Source organism: Rhinoderma darwinii, chromosome 2, assembly GCF_050947455.1.
Source record: "Rhinoderma darwinii isolate aRhiDar2 chromosome 2, aRhiDar2.hap1, whole genome shotgun sequence".
NCBI classification, from domain to species: domain Eukaryota; kingdom Metazoa; phylum Chordata; class Amphibia; order Anura; family Rhinodermatidae; genus Rhinoderma; species Rhinoderma darwinii.
Genome location: NC_134688.1, coordinates 342,581,246 through 342,606,605, shown reverse-complemented (window position 1 = coordinate 342,606,605; position 25,360 = coordinate 342,581,246). Strand labels below are relative to the sequence as shown.

The 25,360-nt window shown below is 38.9% G+C and overlaps 1 long non-coding RNA gene across 1 annotated transcript in view; it reads right to left on the bottom strand.

The window, feature by feature from the left end:
• Positions 1–17,120: 17,120 nt before the first annotated feature.
• The window catches only part of LOC142741292 (uncharacterized), a 68,840-nt gene continuing 60,600 nt past the window's right edge, over positions 17,121–25,360 (bottom strand). The window contains exon 3 of the long non-coding RNA XR_012881066.1: positions 17,121–18,051. This is a non-coding gene — a long non-coding RNA (uncharacterized LOC142741292). The remainder of the gene's footprint in view (positions 18,052–25,360) is intronic.

Here is a 25,360-nt window from a genome sequence, read left to right as displayed (position 1 = left end):
CCATTACGTAGCTCAGTCTGTTACCTCTCCTCCACTGCTGTCCTCAATAACACCTTCACATGATTGGCAAGTCACCACCCCGCACAAGATCCGCACGCTCATCTCCTGAAATACTCTGTGCTGCTGTGAACTCTGCTCTTACCATTACGTGGTGACTTGCCAATCATGTGAAGGTGTTCTTGAGGACAGGAGTGGAGGAGAGGTAACAGACTGAGAGCTACGTAATGGTAAGAGCAGAGTTCACAGCAGCACTGAATCTGCACGCTCATCTCCTGAAATACTCTGTGCTGCCTTAAACTCTATGGATAGGTCAGGATCCTGTTTCTTTTAAATGCTGCACTGTAGCGCAGCCTTATATAGTGGATCGAGCGGGTTCCCCAGCAGCATTTAAAAGAAACAGTGTGTGTGTGTTTGTGTATGTGTGTGTTTGTGTATATATGTGTGTTTGGGTATGTGTCTTTGTCTGTTTTTGTTTTTATATGTGTGTTTGTGTATATGTGTGTGTGTATATGTTTGTGTATATGGGTGTGTTTGTGTATATGTGTGTATATGGGTGTGTGTTTATGTGTGTGTGTTTGTGTATATATGGGTGTTTTTGTGTATATGTGTTTGTGTATATGTGTGTATTTGTGTATATGTGTGTGTTTGTGTATATGTGTGTGTTTGGGTATGTGTGTTTTTGTTTGTATATGTGTTTGTGTATATGTGTTAGTTCGTGTGTGTGTGTGTGTGTGTTTGTGTATATCTTGTTGTGTTTGTGTATAACTGTGTATATGTGTTTGTGTATGTGTGTGTGTGTGTGTGTGTGTGTTTGTGTATATGTGTGTGTGTGTGTTTGTGTATATGTGTGTGTGTGTTTGTGTATATGTGTGTGTTCGTGTATATGTGTGTGTTTGGATATGTGTGTTTTTGTTTGTATATGTGTGAGTTCGTGTATATGTGTGTGTGTTTGTCTGTTTATATGGTGGTGGGTACCGGGGTAATAATGGGTGGTTAGTGCTAGCCTCTGCACCGACTAACACTAAGCCTCGCCTTAGTAATGGATGTTGTCACTCAGACAGCGGCCATTACTAAAGTGGTAGTAATAAAATTTGAAAAGAAAAAGGCAAAGATATAGATAAAATATTTTATTGAAATACAGCACCCCCAACACAACCCTCATTTACCATTTTATTGTAGAAAAAAACCATCATCTAAGTAGTCCTCGAAACCGACGTAGTCCAAACACCAAACCTGTAAAAAAAAATAAAAAATATGAAATAAAACATGTCGTATTCTTAGATTCAGTTTAATGTGTGATACTGACTGTTATACCATGTATAGAAGCCTGCCGCAAAGTTGACTTAGATACAGGGCGCCAGCAGACAGTATAATACATGGCCATACAGATATATATACAAACAAACAAGCATACATGCAAACATACATACATACATACATATATACAAACATACATACATACATATATACAAACATACATACATACATGCAAACATAAACATATATACATACAGACATGCAAACTATCATACATACATACATGCATACACACACACACACATGAAAACATACATACAAACAAACATGCAAAGATACATACATACATACATACATACATACATACATACATATATACAAGCATGCACAAATATACATGCAAACGTAAATACATGCAAACATAATTACATACATGCACATATATATAAACATACATGCAAATATACATGCAAAAATAAAAACATGCAGACATACATACATGCACATATATACATACATGCCAACATACATACATGCCAACATACATGCAAACATACATACATACATACATACATACATGACAACATACATACATGCCAACATACATACATACATGCCAACATACATACATACATAACAACATACATACATGCAAACATACTTACATGCAAACAAACATACATACATGCAAATGCATACATGCAAATATATACATGCAAATATACATACAAACATGCACATATATACATACATGCCAACATGCATGCAAACATACATGCACATATATACATACATACATACATACATGACAACGTACGTACGTACGTACGTACGTACGTACGTACGTACGTACGTACGTACGTGCCAACATACATACATGCCAACATACATACATGCAAACATACATACATGTAAACATACATACAAACATACATACATGCAAACATACATACATACATACATGCAAATATATTCGTGCAAATATTTACATGCAAATATACATACATACATGCACATATATACATGCATGCCAACATACATGCAAACATACATGCACATATATACATACATACATACATGACAACATACATACATACATACATACATACATGACAACATACATGCCAACATACATACATGCCAACATACATACATGCACATATACACATACATACATGACAACATACATACATGACAACATACATACATGCAAACATACATGAACATATACACATACATACATGATAACATACATACATGACAACATACATACATGCAAACATACATGCAAATATATACATGCAAATATATACATGCAAATATACATACAAACATGCACATATATACATACATGCCAACATACATGCAAAAATACATGCACATATATACATACATACATGACAACATACATACATACATACATGCCAACATACATACATGCCAACATACATACATGCAAACATACATACAAACATACATACATGCAAACATACATACATACATACATACATGCAAATATATACATGCAAATATATACATACATGCCAACATACATGCAAACATACATGCATATATATACATACAAACATACATACATACATACATACATACATACATGACAACATACATACAAACATACATCACAACATACATACATGCCAACATACATACATACATGCAAACATACATACATGCAAACATACATACATGCAAACATACATGCACATATACACATACATACATGACAACATACATACATGACAACATACATGCACATATACACATACATAAATGACAACATACATACATGACAACATACATACATGCAAACATACATACATGCAAACATACATACATAAATAAACTCACCTAAGACATTCCCACAAAGATTTGTAATGTAGTGTAGTGTAGTGTAGAGTGCGCTGCAGCCTGTGATTGGCTGCAGAGGCGGTCACGTGGGATGAAGCGTCATCCCTGGAGGCCGGCCTTCTGACGTCATCCTGACGTGCGTGACCGCCACTACAGCCGGTGATTGGCTGCAGCGGCGACATGGATGGAACGTCATCGCTGGAGGCCGGACAGGAGGAAAGTAAGTATGAACGTATTATTTTTTTTTTTATTACATTAAAATTTTATTTTCCGCGCGCCGAGCATGTACTGTCAAGGTTGCTGAAAGAGTTAGTGCAGCCCATTAACTCTATCAGCACCCTGGACAGTACTATGCTCGGCACACGGAAATGACAGGTTCGGTCCGAACTAGTTCGGTCCGAATTGAACTTTTTAGTGAAATTTGGCGAACTAGCCGAACCGAACTTTTGATAAGTTCGCTCATCTCTAATCATAGGCCTCCCAGAGGGGGTAGAAGACCAACACCCAGATGTATTCATGAAAAATGGCTGCATGATAATTTTATGGATATCACATTCTCTGCAGCATTTGAAGTCAAGAGGACCAAAGAATTCCTGCCTGGTTCCTTAATCCTGGTCACTCCTAAAACCATTGCTGGCCCATTAGGTAAACTGTAAAGACAGGGAGCGACATCAAGAAATGCTTAAGTAATTTACAAATGTCTCATGTCCTCATCATCCAATGGTTGCCAGTGAACCTCATATAACTACAGTATTTATGAAACCCATTAATACCTGAGAAATCCACAGCATGTAAAAGGTTCAATGTGTTTCTTTTATTAATCATTAATTAAGTGAATAATTTGTCATAATAATGTTTATCGGGCATAAATGTTTCTATATTTCTCAAGTTAGCGGAGTTATATGTGATCCCAGAAATGCACCAATTATCTTTCTAAGCCAAGCTTCGTTTTTCTGATAGAGAGTTTATTCCCTGCTTCCCTTTACACAGCTTTATTGAAATAATAAAATTCTGGGTGCCTGCAGGTACAACTAGGGCAGCTTTCTGTATATGGATTTACTGCATGTTGCATTGCACTAAGTGGAAGTTATATAAATTTATATACAGCAAACAGTACACAGAGACAGCTGCAGAAAGCAGGAATTTTATTATTCAAAGGGGTTATCTGGGTTTTTAAAACTGATGGCCTGTACTTAGGATAGGCTGTCAATATTAGAGCGGGGTGGGTTCGACTCTTGTCACCCTCGCCGATCAGCTATTTGAAGGGTCTGCAACCCTTGTATGAGAGCTGCAGCCTCTTCATTGTTTTCATGGTTTACCTTCTCGTTCGTATTAGCACGTGCTGTTACATTTCTAGTGGCTGTGCATGGTATTGCACCCCTGTCCCATTAAAATTAAGGGGTCTTGTTAGGAATTGGATTATAAAAGCGGTAAGGTTTGGAATCTTAATTTATATAGGAGTCCTGTTTAAATTCTGAATTTATATAGGGGTCTGGTCTGGGATATGAATTAATTTTGGTGTTTGGTCTGGGGTCTGAGTTTATTCTTGTTACTTAAAATGCTGGGAATTGCTGCAGAAGCAATAGGCCAAAATAGTCTGGGCAGCAGACTCTGCATTTATTATGGCAAGTCGTCATAACAATCTTGGCTGGAAAGGGAAGAAAAGGAAAGAGAACGTCTACAATCAGCGAAGACGTCACCTGTGAGTCACTGGATTTAATGAGGACATGTCAATCCTCCAAACATGTCTATTTTAGCAAATGTTTGTATGCTTTCACCTATCCAAGCGATTGTAAGATTCTTCTCTCGTGACACATTGAACTTTGTTACTGGTAAAACTTGGTAGATACATTCAGTATTTATTTGTGAAAAACACCAAAATTGTGCGAAAAATTAGCATTTTTACAAATTTCTATGTATCTGTTTGTAATACATATGGTTATACCACACAAAATAGTTACTAATTAACATTTCCCATATCTCTATTTTAGATTGGAATAGATTTTTGAACATCCTTTTATTTTTCTAGGACGTTACAAGGCTTAGAACTTTAGCAGACATTCTCACACAAATTTCAAAAGGCTGTTTTTACAGGGACCAGTTCAGTTCTGAAGTGGCTTTGAGGGGCCCATACAATACAAACCCCCATAAAGCACTCCATTTTAAAAACAATACCCCTCAAAGTATTCAAAACAGCATTTAGAGAGTTTCTTAACTCTACAGACCTTTCTCAAGAATTAGAGCAACGTAGGGGTGAAATTTACAAATTTCAGGTTTTTTTGCAGAAATAAATTTTTAATCCTTTTTTCTCTGTAACACGGAAGGTTTTACGAGATAAACACAACTTAATATTTATTGCCCAGATTCTGCAGTTTTTAGTGTGCTAATTTACTGAAGCACAGGCCTGAGAAGCAATGTAGTGCCTAGAAGATCTTGGGGCCTTCTTTTTATTAGATTATATTTTAGGCACCATGTCAGGTTTGAAGAGGTGCGATGCCAAAACAACGGAAACACCCAACAAGGAATTCATCTCGGCATATAGTGAGCATTTTGACCCCACAGATTTTATTAGAATTTGTATGTCAAAATAAAAAATGCATATTATTTTCCAATAAGATGTTGTTTAGCGAAAAAGAAAATCAATTTCCACAAGGAATAAAGAAGAAAAAGCCACCAACATTTGTAAAGCAACTTCTCCAGAGTATGGAAATACCCCATATGTCGTCATAAACTGCAGTTTGGGCACATGGCAGGGCTCAGAAGGGAAGAAGCGCCATTTGGCTTTTGGAGTCCAGATTTTGCTGGATTGGTTTCTTGGTGCCATGTCGCATTTGCAAAGCCCGTTAAGGTAACAGTACAATGGAAACTTCCCAAAAGTGACTTCATTTGGGAAACTACACGCCTTGAGAAATTCATCTAGCATTTTTACCCCAAAGGTGCTTGATAGATTTTGTTACAATTTGGACGTGAAAATAAAAAACTACATTTTTTTCCAATAAGATGTCATTTTTGCTGAAAAAAAACCAATTTCCACAAGGAATAAAGAAGAAAAAGCCCCCAAGATTTGTAAAACAACTTCTCCAGAGTATGTAAATACCCCATAGGTGGTAATAAACTGCTGTTTGGACAGACAGCAGGGCTCAGAAGGGAAGGTGTGCGATTTGGCTTTTGTAGCGCAGATTTTGCTGGATTGTTTTCTTGGGACCATGTTGCTTTTCCAAAGCCCCTGTGGGACCAAAACTTTGGAAACTTCCCAAAAGTGACTCCATTTTGGAAGCTATACCCCTTGACGATTTTATCTAGGGGTGTAGTGAGCATTTTGACCCCAGAGGACTTTTATAGATATTATTAGAATTGGGCAGTGAAAATAAAAATTTCATTTTTTTCCAATAAGACTTAGATTTAGCGCAACATTTTTATTTTCTTAACGAAAAATGGAGAAAAAACACCTCAACATTTGTAAAGCAAGTTCTCCCGAATATGGCAATACCTAATATGTGGTAATAAACTACTGTTTGGGTACATGGTAGGGCTGAGAAATGAAGGAGCGCCATTTGGCTTTTGGAGTGCAGATTTTGCTGGATTGGTTTCGGGGCGCTATGTCGCATTTGCAAAGCCTCTATGGTACCAAAACAGTGGAAACCCACAAGAAGTGACCTCATTTTGGAAATGACACCCCTCAAGTTATTCACCTAGTGATGTAGTCAGCATGTTAGCCCTGCAGGTGTTTTCCAGAAATTAGTGTACACTCAATGTTGCAGAGTGAAAATGGTAATTTTTCTATAGCTATGCCAATATGTGGTACCCAGCTTGTGCCACCATGAAAAGACAGCTCTCTAACTATTATGCTGTGATTCCCAGATTTAGAAATATCTTACATCTGGCCCTAATCTTTTCCTTGGACATTCGACAGAGCTCAGGACAGAAAGAGTACAATGCAAAATTGAGGCCTAATTTGGCGATTTACAAAGTAGTAAAGTAGTGAGCATTTTTACCCACAGGTCTTTTCTATAAATTAATGCGCTACAAATGGTGCAAAGTAAAATTGCAATTTTTCCCTAGATATGCCATTTCAGTGGCAAATATGTTGTGCCCAGCTTGTGCCACTGGAGACACACAACCCAAAAATTGTTAAATGGGTTCTCCCGGGTATATTTGTGTAAGTAAACTGCTTTTTGGGCACACTGTAGGGCTCAGAAGGGAGGGAGCGCCCATTTGGAGTTTTATTGGTAGTAGTTTTGTTTGGAGTATTACTTGTGTTTCAGTTTATAACGTGGGGGTACATGAAAGCTGTACGGAGTACATCAGGGCATAATAATTGGGTAAAAAAGAAAAAAACAATAATCCATAGATGTGTGTTACGCTGTCAAGTAATCTTTTATGCACAGGCCAGTGTCGCACTGATAAATGGTGTCATTTCTTATCCCCATTTTGGTACACACTCTGCACCTCTGCAGTTTGGGGAATTTTGCTGGGAAGTGTTCTGGTATAATGCAGGTGTCCTCGCTTCCAGAAGATATGTTTGGGCCCTCACAGTCCTGGTTCCCTAATTATATTTTATTTTTATTATAGACGTAGTGGATGAGGGCTGTTTTGTTGCGGGACCAGCTGTCATTTTTACTGCTACCATTTTGAGGTACATGAGACTTTTTTAACACTTTTTATCCTATTTTTGGGAGGCAAGGTGACCAAAAAACAGCAATTCTGGCAGAGTTTTCTAGTTTTTTTTATGCAGCGTTCACCATGCATTATAAATTACATGTTACGTTTATTGTGCGGGTCAGTACGATTCCGGCGATACCAAATTTATAGTACTTTTTTTCTGTTTTACAACTTTTTGCAAAATAAGTTAGTTTAGTAAAAATATTTTTTCTGTCACCATGTTCTGAGAGCCATAACGTTTTAATTTTTCGTTGATGGAGCTATATGAGGGCTTGTTTTTTGCAAGCTGAGCTATAGTTTTTATAGTTTTCATATAATTTTTGCATATATGCGACTTTTTAATCACTTTTTATTCCAATTTTTGGTAGGCAAAGTGACCAAAAAAAAGCAATTCTGGCATTGTTCTTTATGTACATTTTTTTACGCCATTCACCACATAGAATAAATAACATAATATTTTTAAAGTTCAGGCCGTTACGGACGCGGCGATACAAAATATGTATGGTTTATATATTTTTTCAATAATAAAGGACTTAATAAGGGAAAATAGGCTATTGTGTTTTATTTTATTACTTGAAACTTTTATTTTATTTTTTACAACTTTTTTTAAATTTATTTTTAGACCCACTATGGGACTTGAAGGTATAATTTCTGATTTATCTTCTAACACATAGCACTACCTATGTAGCACAATGTATTAAAACAGTCAGTCGTTCACTGACAGCAAGCCGATTAGGCTAACAACCACGACTGATGACGCAGGCTCAGCTTCTGAGCCAGCTCTTTCTTCCCATCAGTACCGGAAGTGTGCTGTACGTAGAATATATGGTCCAATTCCTTCATCTGCCACGATGAGAAATGGGGCAGGAGGTCCAGTAGATCCAGGTAGTTGTCTCGGTTCTGGAACGGAGAGCTGTTTGGACTGAAGCCATTCACCCATTCTGGAAGCCCTGAAGATGCCAGCATCTGAAGAGCTCCCATAGGCCCCTATATCTACAATTACAAACTGGTAGTTGCTGTCAGCCAAGGCGAACAGCATCACCAATAAATACTGCTTGTAATTGAAATATAGGTACCATGAGTGAGGTGGCTTCTTCACACTAATGTGTTTACCATCCAGTGCGCCAACACAGTTGGCAAACTGTGATTGTTGGTAAAAGCCCTCGGCAATCCGAAACCAGTCTTGTGCCTTGGGCTGTGGCATCATCGTCGCTCTCAGTCGCTGCCAGATGACTTCGCAGGGTCAGACAGATGATCTGTGAAATGGTGGAACACCCAAGTAGAAATTCAAAATGCAGTGATGCAAATGAGTTCCCTGTTGCCAGGAATTTGTGAAAAAAATATTTATAATAATTAGTGCTAGAAGTACCAGGGTGACATGGTGGCAATGGGCAAAGGCTACAACCAGGGTTATATAGTACTTGTAGCAGAGTGACATGGCGGCAATGGGCACAGGGGCAACTACGGTTATATACTACTTGTAGCATTATGACATGGCGGCAATGTGCACAGGGGACAACTACAATTATATACAACTTGTAGCAGGGAGACATGGCGGCAATGGGCCCAGGGGACAACTACGGTTATACTACCTGTAGCAAGGTGACATGGCAGCAATGGACAAAAGGGACATTTGGTGTTCTTACCTGAGAGAAACGATGAGCCGTTCCTCCGAGATGCACCGTCGGTCAAAGCTGGAAATCGACATGTAGCAGAAGTTGTGAAACTTGTCCGGGTGCTGCCGCAGGTCTGCATACAGGGTATGGAAATGCACCTTTCTGGGCTGTTGGGAGACAATGGGGTGAACCCAGTACCTCCTCCTCCTCTTCGGTTCTTCGTCCAGCATAGCTTACTGTCCGAATCGCCGAGAGACGAGCCAGTCCAGAAGAGCATGAGAGCATGAACCACACGTGGGTAGTGCATCCTTGCAACGAAAGAAATGCCAGAAACCAAAGTTATATCAGCCGAGGATTCCAACAGAGCTCTCACAAAGCACAAATGCCAGAGAAAATGGTGCCAGAGCGATCATGTGACCTTTTCAAGGGGTTGTGACATAGTGGTGACATCATTTGTAGACTCCCATTTCTTTTTTTTGCGAATCCGTAAATGCGGATGAACTAAGGATGCATGACGGTACGTATTTGCGGACAGCGTGCCTATATGCGAATGAGTCGCAGATGACTTTGGATGACTAGGGATCCGTATTTGAGTAGAATAAAAGCCATTACAGTCGTGTGCATGAGGCCTTAGAGTCCATGCTGTTTAGTTTACAGATTATTGCTTAGGCTGGATACAATTGTAGCATATTACTATCCATGAGAAGTATTTGGCTTCTTTGGGTTTTCACTCCGTGTTTTCATCCCATTACAGCAAAAGTTAAAACAGAAATTTTAGCACAAAGGATATTATAAAGTTGTATAACATTTTTTATTTTACAGTGATCAAGGTTTATTTGCAGAGAACCCCTTTAATACTTACACCCATATTGTCCAAGATTCATATCCCTACATCAAGAGAATTAGAAATTCTACAAGTTTCAGTGTACCAACTATTCCTGTCCAATAGTGGAATGAGATGAACTGGACTTTACTAAATATATCACGCCATGAATTATTACTTATGTTACCTATAACCTCATATTTAACCCCTGACTTTTACAGTTATTTTTGGTTTTTCATTTTCGCTCTTTCCTCTCCAACTTCCAGAAGCCATAAGTTTTTATTTTTTGGTCCAAAAAAAACGTATGAGGGATTGTTTTTTGAAGGACAAGTTGTACTTTTTCACGGCACCATTTATTGTACCATATTATATACTGGGAAACGTAAAGAAAATATTTGCTTAATCGTATTGTCGCCGCTTGTAAAGGGAGTCTAATATTACATTTTAGGAAACTGATGCTTAACCCCTTCGCGCTCAGCGACGTACTATTCCTTCTTGCTAAGTGCATCGTTCGCGCTCAGCGCTGGAATAGTATGTCGCGGGAGGAACAGCCATTTCGGCCGTGTTCCCGACACATACAGGAGCTGTAACAGCTGCTTTCTCGTACAGCAGTCGCCGCAGCTCCTTCTGCGGAGACTGATCGCTGTGTCCCCGCTGATTAACCCCTTGAAAGCCGCTTTCAATAGAGATAGCGGCTTCTTAGGGGTTAAGCTGCCATCATCGGCCCGCTACACGATAGCGGCCGGCAATGGTGGCTATAGTAACCGGACGCCTAACAATGGCATCCAGCTAAAAAGTAAAAAAAAAGTTGTGTAAAAATAAGAAAATAAAAGTTTTAAAAGTAACAAAAGTAAAAATCCCCCTTTTTCCCTTATCAGTCTTTTATTATTAATAAAAATAAATAAATAAACAAATAAACTATACATAATTGATATCGCCGCGTCTGTAACGGCCTGAACTACAAAAGTATTTCGTTATTTATCCCGCGCGGTGAACGCGCGGTGAAATCAATGGGAGGCATTTTCGTCAATTTTTTGGCGCGTTTTCTGACACGGTTTCCGTGTCAAAGAACGTGTTAAAAAAACTCTGTGTGAACTGGCCCTAAAACAGATTATTTTATTTTTTTTCAAAGCACAATACAAATAGAGTAATAGTGTAAATAAGTATTTTGGCATTTTGTAATCCGTATACAGTATGTAAACCATAAATGTGCAGGAAAGATGGGTGTGTATAAATAGCACATCAAAGGCATTCTCTTAGCCTACACTCTCGATATAGGGCAACTGTACATGAAATCTCTGCCAAGTCCAAGGGAGTGTACCAATAAAGCTAACTTTATATGATATGGGTAGCGTTTGAAGACACTGTACCTGGACGACTTAAATTCTCTCTATCGAGTTTTGCATTATTTTAAGATGGGAAAGGTACAGTGCTTGGGCTTAAAATAAGAATGTAAAATAATACTCAATGGGAGAAAGTTAGCCATGTTAATATGCCTGTTTTCTGGCAAAGAAATGTTGCAAACAGATCAAAAGTCGCAAAATTTGCATCTTTTGGGCAGTATCCTCCACTTTCGACCCCTTTTGAAAATGTAGGCGGAGCTTAGTGGAAGGGGCGTGCCCACTTCGGCCCGACATATTTACTATAATTTACAACAGAAACTGGCAACTTGTGAAAATTATAGCAAAGATCTACGACAGCTCCAGGTTGGCATAGATTTTATTTAGTGTCGCATGGACAACCGAAAATGCAAAACATTTATTAAGAGTCATTTGCCTCTTAATAAATTTGTTGCATCTTACTCTAGCTTGTTAGAACTAAAACTGGCACAATCTTGATACATCTTCCCCAATAAGTCTATAGGATTAAGCAATTTACATTTTCCTAGATTACATATTAGTTTTATAAGCGCTGGCAGTAGATTTACTTGCCATAATTTAAATGTATGGTTTTCACAAACTTGTGTATGTGTGTATATAATTATACAGGGTGGGCCATTTATATGGATACACCTAAAAAAAATGGGAATGGTTGGTGATATTAACTTCCTGTTTGTGGCACATTAGTATATGGGAGGGGGCAAACTTTTCAAGCGTGGTGTTGACCATAGCGGCCATTTTGAAGTTGGCCATTTTGTATCAAACTTTAGTTTTTTCAATGGGAAGAGGGTCATGTGACACATCAAACTTATCGAGAATTTCACAGGAAAAACAATGGTGTGCTTGGTTTTAACGTTACTTTATTCTTTCATGAGTTATTTACAAGCTTCTCTTTGTTTACAGCCATTGACATGTCGCAGAGGTTAACATGTGAGGCGCGGATAGAAATTGTGTTGATGTCTGGTGAACGCAGTACTCGGGTCATTGCAGCAGATTTCAATGCAAGACACCCTACGAGACCACCCATCTTCCATGCTACAGTTTGCAAACTGCTTGCCAAGTTTCGTGAAACTGGTTCAGTGTTGGATTTGGCCAAATGTGGACGCATGAAAACTGTCACTAATGAAGAAACATCAGTGGCTGTCCTAGCTTCAATCAGCAAGAGACCACATCGTAGCACTGGAGAGTGGCATCAGTCGAACATCCCTTCGGCGGATATTAGCTACTCACAAATGGCACACTTACAAACTCCAGCTGCTGCATCATCTCAACGAGGATGACCCAGATCGGCGCACTGAATTTACAGAATGGGCAAAAACAAAAATTGGAACAGGACCCTCAGTTTACGCAGAACATTTTGTTCAGTGATGAGGCAAACTTTTATGTGAATGGTGAAGTTAACAAACAAAACCACCGCTATTGGTCTGACACTAACCCACATTGGATAGATCCCTCCAAGACTGTTGGAACACAAAAATTGATGGTATGGTGTGGTATATGGGGTACAAAGATAGTGGGGCCATTCTTCATCAATGGAAACCTCAAGGCCACGGGATATCTGAAATTGCTACATGATGATGTGTTTCCCTCTTTATGCACCGAAGCTGGCACATTCCCTGAGTTTTTCCAGCAAGATGGTGCACCACCACATTATGGGTGTCAGGTCCGAGCATTCCTAGATGAACAGTTTCCTGGAAAGTGGATTGGTCAGCATGGGCCAGTTGAATGGCCCCCTAGGTCTCCTGGTCTGACCCCCTTAGACTTTTATCTTTGGGGTCATCTGAAGGCAATTGTCTATGCAGTGCCCCTGTCCCAAGATTTATGTCGGACTTACTACTCGCGAACTTAAAACTCGAGTCAGAGAACATGTCCGCGACATTACGTCAGCTAAAACGATTGAGACCCCAGAGACTTTGAAACCTGTCGCTCGACATTTTAAGCTATACCATTCGTGCGATTCAACCAAACTTAAAGTTAGAGGAATCGATTGTATAGAAAAACATATCAGAAGGGGCGATATTTCTAAAAATCTGGCTAGATGTGAATCTAAGTGGATCTGGACTCTAGGGACTATGTCTCCTTGTGGGCTCAATGAGAACCTGAATTTCGCTCCATTCCTTTGACCGTTAACCTCCAGTGGGTTATTTTATATATGTTTTAGTATTTATATGTCTAATTACCTCCTCCTTTATTATAGAACATTTATGCGATACGCATTTGGAGAATGAGTGGCCATAAATGAAGTGCGATGGACATCTATTCATACCCAACAAAGAATGCTACTTATTTTTCTTCTCTTTTAAAAAAAAAATTTCATGACCTAACGTATCTATATGCATGTGTGTTCATATATATATATATATATATATATATATATATATTTATTCCTTATCAGTACACCGTCTATTATCATTATTTATTATTTTTCATTTTTTATCTTATTTTATATTCTTTTCATTTTATTTATTTACATTTTTATATGTAGCAACACTCACCCATTCACAAACATTCATATACTTACAAACTCCCACTTTTTCACACTTTTTCATTTCATTTAATGTATTTTCACTTGTTTATTATATATGTTGTAATTAACACATTTACTAATTTATTGTTACATATACAATACGGTGTTTTATAACACTCACTCACACAACACTTTAATTTCTGTATATATTTATGACACTCATCCTACATTCATATGTACATCGTACACCTACATATATATTTCCCTATACACACACAACTTTCACTTTGTTTTTTATTTGTTTCACGATCACTATATTACATTAACACATTTCATATCGACATCTATATTATTTACCTTTTTATTATTATCAATTCTCATTTCACGTATACACTATACATAACACATACACATTTACCTTCTTATTATTATCAATTCTCACTTCACGTATACACTATACATATATATATATATATATATATATAACATATATATATATATATAATTTTCTACATAATATTTATCTGTTTTTCTTAATGTAATCTTTCATGTATATTATTTATATCCATTATTTTATTTTTTATTATTTTTTGTTTTATCATGTATATATAAAATTTTATGTACATATCTCTATCTATTCGCAATACCTTTGGTATATATATTTGTATCTGCATAGCCTTGTATGTGCTGCCGCATTGTCACAATGGATATATATATATGATATTCATTACTAACATGATATATTAGCTATTTTCAATATATGGTATAAACTGATGTATATTTTGTATCACTATAATATGTTATTTACTTCTAATAATATTGTTCTTCATCACACTTCATATCATCCTATTATATTTTAAACATGTCCATTTTCGCTGCATCCAATTCAATGTATGGTTGCTCAGTGATTGACATTAAATCGCTTGTTCTATTCTTCCCATTTTTTCCGTCCGGTCCCATACCTCTAACATCTCATGGGATATATTTATTCTAGCAGTGTTTGTCCGTGCGCTTGTGTCGGGAGGGATTCCTCGGCTTCCCTCTTACTGGCGCGTCTGCATCGGGGTGGGCGTGTCTCCACGGCGTCAGCCGCCGTCGATCCACGCCCCCTTGATGACGCGCGGTCGAGGGTTAGTGACGAGCCTTCCCGTCCCCGGCACATGACGCCACTACATACAAATCCACTGCCCCATGTGATTCTTAGTGCTAATATGATTGGATGGCCACATACCTTAAAGGGGGAGGTCCCTGCTGGAGAGACGCCACCCCCGGACGAAGGCATTCCGCCGAAACGCGCGTCGGGACTGACGTTCTCTCCATGCAGAGGACTACAATGGGTATGTCACACACTCCTTTTCTTGGGTATTTCTTTACCCTATTTACCTCATCATAGACTGCTGGCACACCATGTCTTTCATATTGGACTTCAGTCCTAAATTTACTGTTTGCTGATAAACGCTGTACTGGGTACAACTATCTGTCGTGCCAGCTCTCTCTCACTTGTATACATACATATATATATCTCTCACTTCGCCAAACTACATGTTTTGTTATATATATAGAGAGGCTCCAATTACTATCTGATCAGGTTAAATTCACCCAGTAATGGATTTACATTTGTATTTTTGACATCGCTACTTACCTGTTTTCTGTATGTCCTCTGCATCTGTCAGACGTCTTTGTGTTTTTGCTCAGTATGACCTATTTTTTAACGTTGTAATACTCAATAAAGATCTATATATTTTTTCCAATTTACTTGTGTTAATTGTGCCCTACACTCTTTTTAGGTTTATATCAGTTGTTTAGGGCAACACACCAAGGGTTACTTGGCTTCATTGAGGTCTAGCCTTTATATATAGGCAGCAGTATAGCATATATTCATATGTATACCATTTAGACCTCTTCCCTGCATGTACCAATAGGTTTATATATGCAGTGAAGATACGAGATGTGCAGCAACTGAAACGACGGATACTGGAAGCCTGTGCTAGCATTTCTTCTGCGGTGTTGCTATCAGTGTGTGAAGAGTGGGAGAAGAGGGTTGCATTGACAATCCAACACAATGGGCAGCACTTTGAACACATTTTATAAGTGGTCAGAAACTTGTAAATAACTCATGAAATAATAAAGTACAGTTAAAACCAAGCACACCATTGTTTTTCTTGTGAAATTCTCGATAAGTTTGATGTGTCACATGACCCTCTTCCCATTGAAAAAACTAAAGTTGGATACAAAATGGCCGACTTCAAAATGGCCACCATGGTCAACACCCAGCTTGAAAAGTTTGCCCCCTCCCATATACTAATGTGCCACAAACAGGAAGTTAATATCACCAACCATTCCCATTTTATTTAGGTGTATCCATATAAATGGCCCACCCTGTACTTTTTGAGTTGATCATAAACATAATAAAGCAGAGTCCCTTATTTCAGAACATCTACAAAACGTATTGCTAAACGGAAGGAGCACTCACTAAATGACCTTGATCTCCTCATTGGTGGCTGAAAGATTAACCACACAATATGTAAATGTGTACACATAATCCCTTTTGCTATTTTTTACTGACCAAGAGGGTTCACATGATGGCCCTTTCTGACCTCTCAGACTCTTTCAAAACTGAATAGGACATTGGGGTACACTTGGCTGTGCACGTAATGTGCTTCAGGTGCCATGCAAAAGCGTGCTATACTAATTATGGTGTGTGCTCAGGCCTGATTGGCAAATCAAAATAGTTTTGTCTGCGACTCGACTAAGCACACAAGTGGTATGGCCGCAATCACATGATGTCTCCCGTTGAAAAAATATTGGCATATGGTGCACACTTCTGGATGACTCCCCTAACCGTTGTTTGGGGCACTATTCAGCATGTTCAATAGCTCTTGCTAAAGCAGAAAACCATGGCCATCTTATAGATTCTCTTTGGCAAGCAGATACCGTGGTCATGTTAAAAATAATTCAGTGCAGTCTATGCTGAAGACTAAAAGAAACACAACAAAAAAAGTATTTCTGTGACATTTTTATTCTTTATTTTTATTATTTTTTCCTTATGTTAGCATATAACTGCATATAACACATTCACTGCACATATCCATAATTCAATGGCAATTAACACAAGTTTTCTTAATTATTATCTTCATATGTATACACTTGGCTCTGCTCTCAGTTCATAGGAAATAATAGAAGTTGCATGCAGCACCAGCCATAGGCATCATGCACACAAGCGTATTTGTCATTCATATCACAAGGATATTCAATACGATGTTACTGCATTTCAATGGGGCAGATGTGTCCACCCTTAACTTGTTTCTAAAGCCGACAAATCCCGAAATGTGTGACACAAAATGTTAAACAAGCAGGTAAAAAAACCATAAACCTCCGACAGATGCCATTCTTCAGCCATCCATTGCCCATTGACTCCCATGTTAAAAAAAACCATAGCTCTAATGTATTTGTTTTTACTGGATAGCTGTGACGAATGTGTCTGACAGATGACATCCAACAGCCATTTGTTATCCTATGTTAATAGGTTTTTTACTAGAAGGTGCGAGATTGTATTGAAATGGTATCATGACAAATTGTATAACAACGCAATTCAAGAAAAGTTAATGGTGGGCACATCTGTACAATGGTGGAAACACATGCTGAGTCCACATTAAAAAAAATTTCAGTATGCTCCATCATGTTTTCAGTACATGTTTTCAGTATTTTGGGCTGTATTTGGTCAGTATTTTGCATCAGTATTTGGAAGTATTTGGAAGTATAATGGAAAGATTTGTACCTCTTCCATGTTTTGGACCCACTCGTGGTTTTGGCTTCGTAATACTGATGCCAAATACTGACCAAAAACTGCCGTGTGAAAGTATCCTTAGTGAAATATCTCAAGGGGAAACAGCAATGACATATTCATCAGAGTCATATGTGTCTTGCGTTTGCAGTTTCTCCTCTGATGCATGTCTCTCTTTAGGTGACCTCAGAAACCTAAACAAAATAATTGTGGAATTAATCAGCATATAAATACATATTTTTAACCCCTTCCCGCTCCTTGACGTACTATTACGTCATGGCAGCTGTATCGTTCGCGCTCCATGCCGTAATAGTACGTCTCGGGAGTAACGGCCGTTTCGGCCGTCCTCCCGACACATACAGGAGCTGTGACGCTGCTGTCTTGTTCAGCAGCTGTCACAGCTCCTACAGCGGGGACCGATCGCTGTGTCCCCGCTGATTAACCCCTTAAAAGCCGCGTTCTATAGAGATCGCAGCTTTTTAGGGGTTAAGCTGCCATCGCCGGCCTGCTACGCGATAGCGGCCGGCGATGGTGACTATGGCAACCGGACACCAAACAATGGCGTCCGGCTATGCCATAGACGGAAGCCTAGTGGGTCCTGACAACGTCAGGACCCACTATGCTTGCTGTCAGTGAGTAGCTGACAGTTCTAATACACTGCACTACGCATGTAGTGCAGTGTATTAGAATAGCGATCAGGGCCTCCTGCCCTCATGTCCCCTAGTGGGACAAAGTAATAAAGTTAAAAAAAAGTTAAAAAAAGATGTGTAAAAATAAGAAAATAAAAGGTTTAAAAGTAATAAAAGTAAAAATCCCCCTTTTCCCTTATCAGTCATTTATTATTAATAAAAATATATAAACAAACAAATAAACTATACATAATTGGTATCGCCGCGTCCGTAACGGCCTGAACTACAAAATTATTTCATTATTTATCCCGCACGGTGAACGCCGTAAAATAAAATAATAATAAACCGAACCACAATCACAATTCTTTGGTCACTTCACCTCCCAAAAAATGGAATAAAAATAGATCAAAAAGTCGCATGTACCTAAAAATGGTACTGATCGAAACTACAGTTCGTTACGCAAAAAATAAGTCCTCGCACGGCTTTATTGATTGAAAAATAAAAAAGTTCTGGCTCTTAGAATAAGGTAACACCAAAAGTGAATGATTGTTTACAAAACTTATTTTATTGTGCAAACGCCATAAGACATAAAAAAAAACTATAAACATCTGGTATCGCCGTAATCGTATCGCCCCGCAGAATAAAGTGAATGTGTCATTTATAGCGCACGGTGAACGCTGTAAAAAAAAACGAAAAAAAAAAACAATAGTAGAATTGCTGTTTATTAGTCACCATGCCACCTAAAAATAGAATAAAAACTGATCAAAAAGCCGCATGCACCCCAAGAAAACTACAATGAATTCCTCAAGGGGTCTAGTTTCCAAAATGGGGTCACTTTTGGGGGGTTCCCAATGTTTTGGCACCACAAGACCTCTTCAAACCGGACATGGTGCCTAATAAAAAAGAGGCTTGAAAATCCACTAGGTGCTCCTTTGCTTCGGAGGCTGGTGCTTCAGTCCATTACCGCACTAGGGCCACATGTGGGATATTTCTCAAAACTGCAGAATCTGGGCAATACGTATTAATTTGCGTTTCACTGATAAATCCTTTTGTGTTATAAAAAAAAATGGTATAAAGAGGATTTTCTGACAAAAAAAAAATGTAAATTTCACCTCTACTTTGCTCTAAATTTTTGTGAAACACCTAAAGAGTTCATAAACTTTCTACATGCTGTTGTGAATACTTTGAGGGGTCTAGTTTCTAAAATGGGGTATTTGATAGGGGTTTCTACTATATGGGCCCCTCAAAGCAACTTCAGAACTGAACTGGAACCTAAAAAAATAAATAAATGAGGCAATACTTGGCTTCTTACGTTATACTAATAATGAGCTGTGCCCACCCCGAGATGACCCCAGTTTTGACCGTTTGTATAAACGGAGACCCCTATTAGACCGTTCCAGTGCCCGGTTTTCCCAAGCATACACCCCCGAGAAGTGTATTTCTATTGATGAGTCCCTGGTACATTTTAAAGGGAGGGTTCATTTCTGCGAGTACCTTCCGGGTAAGAGGGCAAGGTATGGCGTGAAGATGTATAAGCTGCGAGAGTGCATCAGGGTATACCTACAGATTTAGGATATATGAAGGAAAGGCCACCCCCAAACCAGACTGCATCCTGGACTACAATAGGTACATGGGAGGGGTGGACTTGTAAGATCAAGCCCTGAAGCCCTACAGCGACATGCGGTGTGGTATTAATAGCTGGCCGGGCACATCATACAGATGGCATTGTACAATGCGTACGTGCTACATCGATGTGCAGGCCAGACGGGAACTTTCCTGGAATTTCAAGAGGTGATTATCAAGAACCTAATCTTTAGGGACCAAGAAGGGGGGGCACCCAGTACTTCTGGAAGCGAGGCCACACGCATCGTACCAGGGCAACACTTTCCAGGAGAAGTTCCCCAAACTGGCAAGAAGGGAAAAAGTCAAAAGAGGTGCAAAGTCTGCTATAAGAGGGCGATAATGGATGACACAATATATCAATGTGACACGTGTCCCGAATAACCAGAGCTCTGTATGAAAGTGTTTTAAAATTTATCATACATCCCTTGGTTTATAATTTACCCCAATTTTACTTACCCTGATGCCCTCCGCACAGCTTATCCCCCCTCGTCTTTCCCCTCTGGGCCCTGCTGTGTGTCCAGGCAGCTGATAACAGCCACATGTAGGGTATTGCCATACCCGGGAGAACCCACATTACAGTTTATGGGGTGTAGGTCTCCGGTCAAAATGCTCACTACACCTCTAGATGAATGCCTCAAGGGTGTAGTTTTTAAAACGGGGTCACTTCTTGCGGGTTTCAACTGTACTGGTACCTCAGGGGCTTCTGCATACATGACTTCGCACTAGAAAATCCCCAGTAGGCCAAATGGTGGTCCTTTCCTTCTGAGCCCTCCCATGGGCCCAAACGGCAGTTTATCACAACAAATGGGGTATTGCGGCACTCAGAACAAATTGCGCAACAGAATGGGGTATTTTGTTTCTTGTGAAAATAAGAAATTTTCAGCCAAAACTACATATTATTTGAAAAAAATAATTTTGTTTTCATTCCCAGCCCAATTCAAATAAGTTCTGTTGAAAAAACTATGGGGTCAAAATGGTCACAACACCCATAAATGAATTCCTTGAGGGGTGTAGTTTCCAAAATGGGGTCATTTGTGGTGGGTTTCTATTGCTTTGATACCTCTGGGGCTCTGCAAATGCGACATGGCAAACGAAAACCAATCCAGCAAAATCTGTACTCCAAAGAACACACAGCGCTCCTTTCCTTCTGAGCACTCCCATGGGCCCAAACGGCAGTTTATCACCACAAATGGGGTATTGCCGCACTCAGGACAAATTGGGCAACAAAATGGAGTATTTTATTTCTTGTGAAAATAAGAATTTTTGAGCTAAAATGACATATTATTGGAAAAAATATATTTTTTTTTAATTCCCAGTCCAATTCAAATAAGTTCTGTGAAGAAACTATGGAGTCTAAATGGTCACATTACCCATAAATTAATTGCTTGTGGGGTGTAGTTTCCAAAATGGGGTCACTTCTGGTGGGTTTCCATTGCTTTGATACCTCTGGGGCTCTGCAAATGCGACATGGCACCCGAAAACCAAACCAGCAAAATCTGTACTCCAAAGAACACACAGCGCTCCTTCCCTTCTGAGGCCTCCCATGGGCCCAAACGGCAGTTTATTGCCACAAATGGGGTATTGATGCACTCAGGAGAAATTGGGCAACAAAATTGAGTATTTTGTTCGCTGTGAAAATAAGAAATTTTGGTAAAAAATTACATCTTATTGGAAAAAATGTCATTTTTTTAATGTCACAGCCCAATTGAAATAGGTGCTGTGAAAAAACTGTGTGGTCAAAATGCTAACAACAACCTTAAATGAATTCCTTGAGGGGTGTAGTTTCCAAAATGGGGTCACTTTTGGTGGGTTTCCATTGCTTTGATACCTCTGAGGCTCTGCAAATGCGACATGGCACCCGAAAACCAATCCAACAAAATCTGGACTCCAACAAACATATAGCGCTCCTTTCCTTCTGAGCCCTCCCATGGGCCCAAACGGCAGTTTATCACCACAAATGGGGTATTGCCACACTAAGGACAAATTTGGAAACAAAATGGGGTATTTTGTTTCCTGTGAAAATAAGAAATTTTGATCACAAATGACATTTTATTGGAAAAAATGACATTTTTTTCATTTCAGAGCCCAATTCAAATACGTGCTGTGAAAAAACTGTGCGGTCAAAATGGTAACAACAACCCTAAATGAATTCCTTGAGGGGTGTAGTTTCCAAAATGGTGTCACTATTGGGGGATTCCTACTGTTTTGACACCTCAACACCTCTTCAAACCTGGCATGCTGCCTAAAATATATTCCAATAAAAAAAGAGGACTCAAAATGCACTAGGTGCTTCTTTGCTTCTAGGGCTTGTGTTTTAGTCCACGAGCGCAGTAGGGCCACATGTGGGACATTTCTAAAAACTGCAGAATCTGGACAATACATATTTAGTAGTGTTTTTCTGGTAAAACCTTCTGTGTTCCAGAAAAAAAAATGAATAAAATTGAAATTCAGCAAGAAAAATGAAATTTGCAAATTTCACCTCCACTTTGCTTTAATTCCTGTGAAATGCCTGAAGGGTTAAAAAACTTTCTAACTGCTGTTTTGAATACTTTGAGGGGTCTAGTTTTTAAAATGGGGTGTTTTATCTGGGTTTCTACTACATAGGCCCCACAAACCCACTTCAGAACTCAAGAGGTACCTTAAAAAAAAGGCTTTTGAAATTTTCTTAAAAATATGAGAAATTGCTGTTTATGTTCTAAGCCTTGTAACGCCCAAGAAAAATAAAAGAATGTTCAAAAAACGATGCCAATCTAAAGTAGACATATGGGAAATGTGAACTAGTAACTATTTTGGGTGGTATAACCGTCTGTTTTACAAGCAGATGCATTTAAATTCTGAAAAATGCAATTTTTTCAAAATTTTCTCTAAATTTTGCAATTTTTCACCAATAAACACTGAATATATCGACCAAATTTTACCACAAACATGAAGCCCAATGTGTCACGAGAAAACAATCTCAGAATCGCTTGGGTAGGTTTAAGCATTCCGACGTTATTACCACATAAAGTGAAATATGTCAGATTTGAAAAATGGGCTCTGAGCCTTAAGGCCAAAACTAGGCTGCGTCCTTAAGGGGTTAATATGCAGAGAAAGCTAATTTTACAATTGAACATTTGTGTGTCGAATATGCAAACTCTTGACTGTATCACAATATTTGGAGGGATATTCTGTTTTATTGTCATTTTTATTTATTCATTTCTAGAATTGGAAACAATACAATTTTGTAATTTATATGTAATTAAAATTCTGCTCACATAATTTATTTTTACTAGTGTAGTCGACTCCAGTCTCTGCACAGTATAATGGATTAGTCCTAAGTAATCCACCCATAGGATGGATTCCTGCCTCTCTGGATTATTTGCCTTAATTGCTTAATTCATCTCACCCTTTTGGCATACTATATAAATCTGGCCAGGCTATTAAGCTTCCTGCCTCAAGTCTAGTTCCTTTCTGACTCTCACTACAAAATGTTGCTGTCATTTGTGTACCGAACTTGCATTTTTTCCTGACCACGTCTCTGCCTCACGCGGTAACCTGTTGCTGCTCATCTGTGTACCGATCCTGGGCTGTTACTGGGTTACTCTTGCTATTATCACCCTCCTACATGATCTAGAATCTTAATCTGCTATAAACCTTAGCAGACTAGTCTGGCTCACATGTGGAATCCCCTGGAACAAATCCTTTGACAACTATGAAGCAACAAATTGCTGAACTACAAGCATTTGGAGCTACTTATAAAAAAAAAAAAAATGTTCTCAGCTGCAAAATCGATTGGGAGAGCAACAAAGAGAGATGATTTAATTACAAAGACAACTTTCGTATGTGTGTGGCTCACTCAGCCACAGGCTCAAGTTTACACGCCATTACCCATTGGCGTAACAAACCCCCTGCAACCCTGACCGGAGGGGAAGGGGACCGAATCCCCCTCACGCTTGCTACATTAGTCCCTGGCAATGGTCTGCACCGTGGCACATACAAGGTCCTGACGCTGGCAGCACACAACGTCCATCTCTAAGGTTCAGCGGTTTTTCATACTGTTGACCTGATCTACAGGATAGGTCATCAGTATATGGTGGGGGTGTAACACCCAGACCCCATACCGATCAGTTTTTGGGGATGCTTCCAGGCCCTGGATGTTATGCAGTGGCTTGTGTCAGAAGCAGAAGGCTTCCGTACACTGTATTGCGGCCGTGCTGGGTTATTGCAGCTCTGCTCCTATTCACTATGAAACACTGCCCCGTGCTCAGACAACCTCTTTAAATATTCTACATATATTTTTCAAATTTACTAGTGAAAAGAAAAATGTATTGCTTACAATTAATCTTCTGACAGATGAAGCTCCAGTGTTGGCTTCTCTTTATGTAGAAAAGGATAGTAATCTTCTGAATGTTTTGGAAGACTGTATCACTGCTATGAATCAAGTTTTAGATGATCCTAATTGTTATGCCACAGCTGAAGTTAGACTGCATAATCTGCGGCAAGGAAGGTGCTCAGTTCCGGAATGCACAGAAGAGCTGCTGGGTAACTGATACCACAGGGAAGCTAGCGGCTCAGAAGAGCCAATTTCAGAGAGGGCTTTCAGATTAAGTGAAGGATGTACTTTCCAAAGTGATAACGCCAGAAAAGTTGGAGGACTTAATGCAATTGTGCATTCAAATTGATCAGAGAATTAATGAAAAACAAAAGACTATACTGTGGGTATTTGGAGATAATCCTGCCTTCTCCTTCGATCAATCAAGTCAGAATACTGAGAAAGATACTGAATCTATATTTGAACCAATTTGAATTTATGTTATTCAAAAACAACAGCAGAAAAAGAGAGGCGACCTACAAAAAATATTTGCCTTTATTGAAGTGTACTATGCTGTTTATTGCTCAAATTAGATCCGTAGGACGATCGCTGTCAAAGATGTAATAGAAAATGGAGACGTCTGATCTGTTGTATTAAAAAATACATGACATTTTTCCTCTGTCACAGGACGAAGACAAGTTGCTGGCACCAGAGAATCTTATTTTATAGTGCCAATACACATATGCACTAAAACACATGAGATTTCTTGTTCTGATATATTTGACCCCTATCATCATGGCCTTTTTCTCATGAAATTAAGCATCTTCAAGTTCTCATCATGCCTGATCATCAAGAAGTTATTCATTTCCAACTGTTTCTTCTCCAAAGTTTTCAGTGATTTGGGGAATTCCTTGGCTTTTTACTCACAAACTATTCATCAGTTGGGAAACACGTTGTATA